Below are 11,138 nucleotides of genomic sequence, written 5' to 3'. Positions count from 1 at the left end.
CGGACAGAATTTATAGAGCATTCTATAACAGTAAGACTTGGGAGATTTTGTAGATATTAACAGGATATAGTATAATATCCTTCTCTAAAGATTTAAAAATAATTTATTATGGACAATTTCAAACATACCCACAGGGTGCGTGGGTGGCTCAGTCGTTAAGCGTCTGCCTTTGGCTCAGGTCATGATCCCAGGGTCCTGGGATCGAGCCCCACATCGGGCTCCCTGCTCCGCGGGAGGCCTGCTTCTCCCCCTCCCACTCCCCCTGCTTGTATTCCCTCTCTCGCTGTGTCTCTCTCCGTCAAATAAATAAAATCTTAAAAAAAAAAAAATACCCAAAAAGTGGGGAGAACAGTTTAATGAATTCCCATATGACCATTACCCAGATTCAACAATTACCAAAATTTTGTCAAACTTGCATCATCTTTTCCTTGTGTGTGTGGTATATGTTTGCTGCTGCTAAAGTATTTTAAATAAATTCTACACTTAATGCATTCTAAAATATGTAGATGTTTTCTTATATAGACATAATGCCATTATCACATTTAACAAAATTAACAATAATTCCTTGGAATTCCCTAATACTAGAGTCATATTCAAATCTCCCCAATTGTCTCAAAAAGTCTTTTGGGAGGGGCCCCTGGGTGGCTCAGTCAGTTAAGCATCTGACTCTTAATTTCGGTCAGGTCGTGATCTCAGGGTTGTGAGATTGAGCCCTACATTGGGTCCACGCTCAGCAGGGAGCCTGCTTAAGACCCTCTCTTCCTCCCCATCTGCCTCTTCCCCCACTTCCTCTCTTTAAAAAAATGTATTTTTTGGTAGTTGGTCTATTTGCATTAGGACCCACATAATGCATTTGGTAATTGTGTCTCTTAAATTTCTCTTAGTCTGGAGCAATCCCTCTTTTTTTGTTGTTTTTGTTTATACATTGTTTTTTTTAAAAGATTTTATTTATTTATTTGTCAGAGAGAGAGAGAGCGCACAAACACAAGCAGGGCAGGAGTGGCAGGCAGAGGGAGAAGCAGACTCCCCCCTGAGCAAGGAGCTTGACGCTTGATCCCAGCCCCCTGGGATCATAACCTGGGCCGAAGGCAGACGCTTAACTGACTGAGCCACCCAAGTGTCCCTGTACATTGTTTTTTTAACTTTATAAATACCATGTGAAAGACTTCATAGTATTCATTTTATGTGCATAAAATAATTTACTTAAGCATTCAGGGTATGATGAAATGTAATCTTCCTCCAGTTTTTCATTGATAAACACCACAATAAAAAAAACACTTCACTGAGTACATTGAATATTAAACAGATTAGACACAGCTGAAAAGAGAGTAAAGAAAGAGCTGAAGGAATTACTTTAAACACAGCAAAGAGAAACAGGAGAAGAAAAATGTGGCAGAAGATGTAAGAGCTATGGAGCACAGAATCAAAGAGCCTGTCATTTGTCTAATTAAAATTGCAGAGGGGCATTATGCAAAGGATGCAGTAGAAGCAATATATGAAGAGAAAAAGGAAGAGTATTCCAGAATTGATGAAATAAATGAACTCATAATACAGGATGTACCATATAATAGCGAACAGGATAAATAAAAAGAAGTCTGCCCCAAATTCTTATAAGGAAACTGAAGAATACTAAAGACAAAGGGAGAGTTGTAAAAACCAGCCAGAGATTAAAAATTCTTTTGAGTTAAAAACCTTTGTAATCTTAAAATTAAATTGGAAACATCAATATGAACTCATGGCTTACTTTTCTTTCTAAATAATAGGTATAATAGGTATTTTCTAGCTCTCTGTAGAAATGACAACCCAGTAGCAATAAGCACCCTCAACAACCAGTTTGCTCTCTAAATACCATTTCTCACTAAAAGGAATGAGGGCTCCCTGGAGAAATGGCTGATGCCAGTTCTAGGACAGGAAATATACAAGATGAACCTGGGAGATTTCACTAACTCATAAAGTAATAAAGTTGTCAATGACTACCAGAGTAATGTTAAAAGGACACAGGAGCCAACCTGAAGGAATACTGGCTAAAGATGGGATAATCTCAGGATCAAAAATAATAATAAATAATAATGACTGCATATTGAGCCCAGGAAATACACAAACTTCCATAATTTGATAATCTCACACACACACCCTCATTAATTACCTTGATACATCAACTGCATTTCAAGCAGTTGATGAAAAGTTTCTAATAGATTAATTCCATCTAGTAAATGGAGGAGGAATGATAGAATTAGAAGGAAATCACAATTTCACACCCTCTAATTCAGTAATGGATGCATTTAACATCAAAGCGCAATAACCCAAACACAATGTGCCTCTTAGCATAATGAATAGGAGTACCAGCTATGACAGCATTTTGCCAAAATAATTTAACCTAAATCTAATCAAGGATCTAGACAGAACTACCAATTTATGGGAAATACAGGAGCTAGAGGAACAAGTGAGATGACATCATGAGGAAACAATCAGATAAATCCTGACTCTTGGGATATTCCAGAAGACAAGTGGCCTATTTTTATCAGCAAATGAACGACACAAAAAAGGAGGTGGAGTGGGGCTGTGATCAATGAAAAGAGACTTAGTAGACATACCAACCAAATGCACAATGTGGATTTTGTTTGGATGCTGAGTCAAACAAACCAATTGTAAAAAGACCTTTCTGGGACCATCAGAGAAATTTGAACATGTGTGAGGAATTAGATTATATTAAGAGATTAACATAGAAATAAAGCAAAAGGTCCTTAGCTATCAATGACACAATATGATCTGTATATATATCTGGAATTTGCTTTCTTTTTTTAACTTTTTTAAGTAATCTCTACACCCAAGGAGATGCTTGAACTCACGACCCTGAGATCAAGAGTAACATGTTGCACTGGCTGAGCCAGCCAGGCACCCATGGAATTTGCTTTAAAGGCTCCAGCAAAAACAAAACCAAAAAATGCCCCAGGGAAGGGGAGGTAGACTAGAGGAAACACTGTTGACAAAATATTGTTAACTGTTGATGCCAGGTGCTGGGAATGTGGAAGTTCATTAAACTCTTTTCTCTACTTTGGGGTGCGTTTGAAATTCCCCATGAAAAAAAAACTTTTTAAAGGCCATCAGAAAGGAAAGTCATATCACCTACAAATTAAGCTGACAAAGTTTTGTCAACATCGAGAGTGAAATAGAGAAGATAGCAAAATAATATACTAAAGGATTAAGAGGAAATAACAGTCACGACAGAATTATATATTCAGCAAAACTACCTTTGAAGAACCAGGTGAATTAGGGACATATCTAGATAAACAAAAACTGAGTTTAGCACTAGTAAACCTGTACGGTGGGACTGCTAAAGAATGTTCTTTCAGGAAGAAGGAAAATAATCCTAGAAGGAAAGCCAGAGACTCAAGAAGGAAAGGTGAACAGAGAAATTGGTAAACATGTAGGTAATGTGGCCTGTATAAAATAATTCTAGTAATGTCTAGTTCATGGGGTTTAAAAACAGACTTAAAATACCAAACAATTAACAGCATCTGGGAACATGGGATGTCTCTTCATTTATTTTGCTTTTCTTCTTTTCTTCTTTTAAGCATTGCTTAAGAGTTGTCTTCATATGGGTGGTGCACTTTTTTAAAAAATTAATTTAGGGCGCCTGGGTGGCTCAGTTGGTTAAGCGACTGCCTTCGGCTCAGGTCATGATCCTGGAGTCCCTGGATCGAGTCCCGCATCGGGCTCCTTGCTTGGCAGGGGGTCTGCTTCTCCCTCTGACCCTCCCCCCTCTCATGTACTCGCTCTCTCTCTCATTCTCTCTCTCTCAAATAAATAAATAAATAAAATCTTTAAAAATAAATAAATAAATAAATAAATAAATAAAATTTAAAAATAAAAAATTAATTTAAATCCTATAGTATTTCTTATTTTTTATTGTATAAAATATACACAACATAAAATACCATTTTAACTATTTTAAGTGTAAAAGTACTGTATTTTATAGTTTCTAGTTGCTATTGGAAATAGCATATTTTGATTGACATTTATGTTTTTAATCACTTATTACTGGTATGTGGGAGAACTGTTGATTTTTGTATGTTGATTTTACATTAGCCACTTAATTCTCTTGTTAGTTATAATAGTTTTTCAGGGACATCTCTTTTCTAGTGACATAATAACAACATCTGACAATAATGATAATCTGGTTTCTTCCTTTCCAAAAATTACACTTTCTTTTTGTCTTCTTGTCAAAGAAGCACTACAATGCTGAATAATGGCAGCAATAAAGGACATTTTTATCTTGGTCTTATATTTTATAGGACTGCCTTCAACATTTTACCATTAAGTTTGCTGTTGATTTCTGGGAATTTCCTTTTGTTAAGGAAGTTTTGGTTTGTTTGTTTGTTTTATGTGTTGTTTCTATTAAGTACTTATTAGCACCTCTCTAGCTAAGGGCCCCACCGTCCCTCCAGCCTCTTGGTTTTGTCTCTCTTTTCCCACTCTCTGGACCATACATCATAAAGATCCTGGGACCAGGCTGGCAAAGTCTCTTCTTTAGAGGGCTGGCAACAGGGACACTCATACACTTTAAAATTCCCCCATCCCTTGCATCCACCACACTGTCCCTTGGTTATTCTACAACCTCTCTGGTATGCCCAGTCTCTCTTTTCCCAGCCCCTTAAAAAATCCTGATGCTCCCCAGACCTCTGCCTTTGGTCTGCCTCTTGCTCATGCTCCCTGGACAATCTCAGCTACTTCAGGCATTTGCACCATTGCAATGTGACCCCAGATCTGCGTATTTAACCCCAATCTTCCCCACAGCTCCAGAACTGTATACTAGTTGCCCAGCCAGTACACATCTCCCGCAGGATGTCCCTCCGGACCTCATAATCCAAGGTTCAAACTCCACTCGCTTTCCCTGACTACCACCGCACCTCTCCTCTCCTGTATCCTGAGTTTGGGATGTCATACATGAGAGAAGTGTGGAAGTCAGCTCATTTCTCCCTCATACTTGCTCCCCACATTCTGTAGCTTCCCCTCAGAGCTTACTTCACACGCCCCGCCCCGCACGGACCAGAGGCGAGCTGAGCGCGCCCCCTGCCGGTAATGTTCAGAACTACAATCCCTTCTAGCGGCTGCTCTCCCAGAGTGGCTGGCCTGAACAGGGCTTCTCGGACTCTAGTGTTTTGGCGGGATAAGGTTGATTTGCCCCAATCAGCAAGGCTGCCCTTTGGGGAGGTCGGCGAGCAGCGAGGATATTAGTCATCCCCTCCTCTCCCAGACCCTGGCCATCCTCATTGCCCCCATATTTCCACCATGCACACATGCACACAGCCCCTCCACCCCTTCCCCCCCCCCCACTCCTCTCTCCTGTCCGGGTTCACAGCCGGGATGGGATCTCCTGAAGGCAGGAGCCCCCCTTCTCTTGGGCTCAGCTGTCCCGAGCCAATGTAAGGTGGACCTGCATCCTGCTGGACCAGACACTGGACAGGGATGGATCTCATCTCGCTTTTCAGTGTTTACAAAGAAGTGCCCCTTCGGAGGCAGCCCTGAGGATATGCAGTTTCAAAGGCACCCCTTCCCCCTGGATGGAGGAGGGTGGGGCTGCGGCTCTGAGAGAGGAAACCCTGTGCCAGTTTGAGAGCAGTCTGGACTTCAGGCTCCCCTAGCATGTTATTAAGGTGTCCTGGGTTCACAGCTCTACCGCCTCTGAGGTCCCACAGAGTAATGGAGAAACAGAAATAACAGACAGTAGAAGATGGTGGAGGGAGGCCAACAGTTTTTAGTATCATTCAGAAGGTGGAATCAACCAGGCATGGTGGTTGATTAAAGTCATTAAATTAACATGAATTGAATGCTCCTGAGTGTCAGGCACTTTGCAGAGTCTGAGGAAGAGAGGGAAGTAACTTCCAAGTTCTTCATGTGAGAAACTGAAGTGGGGACAGGGAAGAAGAGACTGAAGAGACTAGGGGAGGGAGATGATGGGCCTTGTGCGGACAAGCCGGGTGGAGTGAACTCGACATCCAAGTGAGAGGCCCAGAAGAGAGCTGACATGCATGTGGGAGCTCAGGCTCAGCCTCAGACAGCTGATGGGGCCTGCTGGGAGCCCTCACCATACAGGGGTAACTGCATTCGAGGCGTGAGTGAGCTCCTCACTCACGGGGAGGGGGTGTCGAGTGAGGAGAGAAGAGGACCAAGGAGAGAGAAGCCCCAAGAGCACTGGCTCTGAAGGGGCCACAGAGGAGCAGGCAGACAGGGAGAAAGGGAGAAAGTGTGTGGAAACCCAGAAGAGAGAGGGAAGGGGCACCAGCAGGAAGTCCTAGGGCAATAAAGGACCCAAGAAGTGTCTATTAGACTTAGCCACAGGAGATGGGGCCACACTTTCACTGAATGGATGCCAGCAGAAGGTGTACTACAGTGGACCAAGAGTTTGGGGGTGAGGAAAGGGAAGCTATGAATGTAGGCATTGTTGGGGAAAGAAGAGGGTTGTTTGTTTCAATGGGAAAAACCAGAGCAAGGTTTGGGAAGGAATCAAGGAGTAGAGGTTGAAGATAAAGGACAACAGGGAGTGATAGAATAGGAAGGATAACAGGTGGCCCCAAACAATTTGAGCAAAAGTAATCTGGTTTGAGATGGGATGGAATTACTTAAATATTCAAAAAGGGATTGGTTATGTCATATAAATGTCTAACAATATGGGATTTATTGCAAAATAATTGTCCAATAATAGGTAACTAATTGGAACAAACACAACCTTTGACAACATAATTTTAAATATTTTGTTATGTTTTCTTATCATAAAGTAACACATACTTATTTCAGGAGAAATCAGAATATACCATCAAATAAAGGCTCTTAAAAAACATCCATAATTCCACTCACCCAAAGTCATTTATACTGGTATTTTTGGTCCCAAATCCTTTTCTATGCACATATCATCATTCTGCAAGAAGTCAGATCATAGCATGAATATTAGGGCGTTTTATATATCTCCTGCTGCAGAGCAAATTACCCCAGTTCTTAGTGGCCTAAAACAACAGATATTTACAGTTAATCCTCACTATTCATGTATTCTGTATTTATGAACTTACCTACTTGCTAAAATTAATTTATAAGCCCAAAATCAATACTTCAAGTGCTTTTGTGGTCATTTGCAGATAGGTGCAGAGCAAGGAGAAATTTAAGTTTCCCTATACTCACGTTCCCAGCTGAGACTGAACGAGGTGATGCTCCCCCTTCCTGTTTCAGCTCTCATACTGTAAACAGGCATCCTTGTCACAGTCTGTTTAGTGCCATGTTTTCCACATTTTTGTACTTTTTATTGATTTCCAACAAAATAGCCCCCAAGTGCAATGCTTAAGTGCCACCTAATGGTCTTCAGCACAGGAAAGCTTATGGAGAAAATGTATGTTAGATAACCTTCGTTCAAACATAAGTTATAGTGGGGCGCCTGGGTGGCTCAGTTGGTTAAACGACTGCCTTCAGCTCAGGTCATGATCCTGGAGTTCCGGGATCGAGTCCCACATAGGGCTCCCTGCTCAGCGGGGAGTCTGCTTCTCCCTCTGACCCTCCCCCATCTCATGCTCTCTCTCTATCTCATTCTCTCTCTCAAATAAATTATTAAAAAAAAATCTTAAAAAAAAAACATAAGTTATAGTGCTGTTGGCCATGAATTCAATGTTAATGAATCAACAATGTATATTAATGTATATTAAATATGGTGTTCTTACACATAAAACAAGGTTATGTACTGATCAGTTAAAAACGTGACCAGAGGCTAGCAAGAACCTGTGTATCTCCCCTGGGAGTAAAGGTTCACTATTTGAGAAGTCAGTGTTCTTGGTGACTTCATAGACCCTAACTGCTGGGGAAAACAACCATCAACTGTGTTATCTCACAATTTCTTTAGGCCAGAATTTGGGAAGAGCTCAGTGGGGGAGGTTTTGGTTCATGGTAACTCACGAGGTTGCAGTCAAATGTCAGTGGGCACTGTGATTATCTGAAGGCTCGTCTAAGCCTGGAGGCTCTGCTTCCAGGATGGCTCCCTCGCGTGGATGCTGGTAGGAGGCCTCCGTTCCTCCTCTCTCCAGAGGGCTACTTGAGTGTCCTTGTGACGTGGCAGCTCGATTGCACTGTGAGAGCACAGCGGGGTGGGGGGGCTGCAATGCCATTTATGCCCTAGTCCTGGAAGTCTACCCAACACCACAAGCAAGTCCCAAAGTCCAACCCACACTCAAGGGAGGAGAAAGTCCCACCACAAAATAGATCTGAAAAAAATACAGAAAACACTAATAGTGTTTGTTTCCCGAGAGGAAAAGAACTGGGTGGCTGGGAGATGGAAAGGGGGGGGGGGGGATGTTACTTTGTATCCTTTTTATCTTTAGAATGTTTACCAATGTAAACCTATTCATTATGCAAAAACAAAGAAATTGAATTTTAAATGAACTCTGGACTATTCTTTTTTTTTTTTTTTGACCAAATAGTTATTCTGTTCAGCTTGATTTTGGCCAAACTGGTTTCAGTCGAGCATAGTTTCTACAATGAGATCTCTGGGAAGACAAGACTAGCTGGAGTGGGAGCAGAGGCTGAAATTCATGTTAAAGAGGAGGGAAGAAGTTTTGGGGCAAGCATTGAGGGTATTCCCTTTTTAAGGTAGTATTTTCTCTGTGATGTGGAGGACTTTGGAGGAGGTGGCATTTACCTAAGGCATAGAGGACGGGATAGATTTGCCCTGGTTGAGATGAGGGGCGATGACACCCCCAGGAAGGGAATGTGTGAGCCAAGATGGACATGTGGGAATGAGAAGACACACCAGAACAGCTGGAGGTTTGCGTGCACATGGGGTGGGGGGGGAGGGGATGGGCACTTTGGGCCCAGTGTGTGGAGGGCCTTGAATGGCAAGCCTGGCATCAGGCTCTATGTAGAGGCAGTGAAGTCATTTGTTTGATCAGAGGTGTGGTGTAATTAGAGCAATATTTTAGGAAGATCAGTCTGTGAGCTGCGTGAGTTGGATTTGGTAAGGTCTGGGGGCCAGATGATCTATAATAAGACAATCTCAGCGAGTAAGGAGGTACAGTGGTGTAGTCACCAAGCACAGGCTCTAGACTGCTGGGGACCAAACCCTGGGTCCGCCACTTCCTAGATGTGTTACTGAATCTGAGCTTTAAAAGGCTAATGGCATCTTTCTTATAAGGCTGCGTGAGGTGTACATTGGATCGGTAATTCTTTTTTTTTTTAAAGATTTTTTTTATTTATTTATTTGACACACAGAGAGAAAGCACAAGTAGGCAGAGAGGCAGGCAGAGAGAGAGGCAGAAGCAGGCTCTCCACTGAGCAGGGAGCCCGATGCGGGACTCGATCCCGGGACTCCAGGATCATGACCTGAGCCGAAGGCAGTCGCTTAACCAACTGAGCCACCCAGGCGCCCTGGATCGGTAATTCTTGCACAATGCCTGGCACATTGCTATGGGAAGCACAGACCTAGGGCATGACTGATCCTGAACTTAGAAAAGGAAGAACAATGAGAAGGGCAACTTTTGGTGACTAACAGAAGAAAAGAGTGAGGGGATACTGTGTATGTCTGTGCATGAGAGGGGGACACAAGGTCTCCCAGTTTCCAAGCAGCATGGCAGACCCATAAATAAAGCCAGGGCAGGCAGGTGAGGACAAGCTTTGGAGGGTAGTGAAATGCTATGTTAGGTTTGGGGTGTCGGTCTCACAGTGTGGGCAGGAAGTTGACAACTGAGAACAGAGGTCAGGACTACAGACATAAAGTGGGAGCTACCTGGAAGCAAGTGCGGCTGAAGATGTGGGGGGCAGGAGAGAGCTGAGTGGATCCTGCCGAATGTCTGCAGCAGGGCCAGGGTGGGGCGGGAGAGAGTGGAAAGAGGAAAGAGACCATGAGAGAGGTGGGGAACCAAGAGAGACCAGAAGCCCTAGAAAGGAATATTTCAAACAGAAGGATGGGGGTCAGGAATATTGCCTGCCTTAGAGAATCTGGGAGGATGAGGGGTGAAGGGCCAGTGGTGGCCCTGGGGAGAGCAATTTCCCTGGTGGGGTGGGGGCACAAGCCATAATGCTATGGGTCAAGGAGGAGGGGAGGAAGGGAGCAACCAGTGATTGGGGTGTATAGTATTCTTTTAACAACCCCACCTGGGAGTTATCCCGTAGTTGCGCTCAACACTGGCACAAGAAGCATATTTACAGATGTTCATGACAACATGGTAATTTCAAAAAAAATCAGAAATCATCAATATGTGTTTGCTAAAAAAAAAAGTATGGTATACCCATGTATGGAACACTATGTAGCTACAGAAGAGCATGAAACAGAAGTATATGAATTAAGAGGGTATAATCCTCAAGATCCATTAAGTGAAAAAGGCAACAAAAGCAAATTATGTGTATTATCTGATCATTTCTGTTTTTTTTAAAAGATTATATGTTCTCTCTCTCGGTCTCTCTCTCATCCATGTACCCACACGCACACACACACTCCTTTGGAAAAACACAAAGAAAAAGGTAAGGGAGGATGCCTGGAGAGCCTGAAGACTGGGAAGGAGATTTGTTCTCTTTATTTTTAAATAAGTTGCATATGACCTAGCAACCCCACTTCTAGGTATATACCCAAGAGAAGTGAAAACTTACGCTCTTGTAAAAACCTGTACATAGATGTCCAAATAGCAACTTTTTAAATTATAGCCCCCAACCAGAAAGTGTCCAAATATCTATCAACCTCTAAGGGATATGCAAGCTGTGGTCCACCCACGCGGTAGAATACTACTTAGCGGTCCAAAGGAACAAACTGCTAACACATGCAACAACATGAATGAACCTCCCATGCATTCTGCTGAGTGCAAGAAGACAGATTTCAAAGGCTACATGCTCTAGCATTCTAAATACACAACATTTCTGGAAAAGGTAAAACTTCAGGGAAGAAGTACAAAGGAGTGATTGTAAGGGGTTGGGTGGAGGGGAAGCTGATTAAAAAGAGACAGGAGGAAATTTTGGAGGGTGATAGGAGTGTTCTATATCTTGGCTTTGGTGGTGGTTACAGGGCTCTCTACATTTGTCAAAACTCATAAAACTGTATACCAAAAAGTATCAATTTACTGTATACTGTATTTGTTCTGCCCTTTTCTTGTTTGTCTCAACTGACCTAATGC

This window comes from Mirounga leonina, unplaced genomic scaffold (genome assembly GCF_011800145.1).
Source record: "Mirounga leonina isolate KUSES-001 unplaced genomic scaffold, KU_Mleo_1.0 Mir_125, whole genome shotgun sequence".
Taxonomy (NCBI): Eukaryota; Metazoa; Chordata; class Mammalia; order Carnivora; family Phocidae; genus Mirounga; species Mirounga leonina.
The sequence above is the reverse complement of the archived record's forward strand: the minus strand, read 5'-3'. Positions refer to the sequence as shown.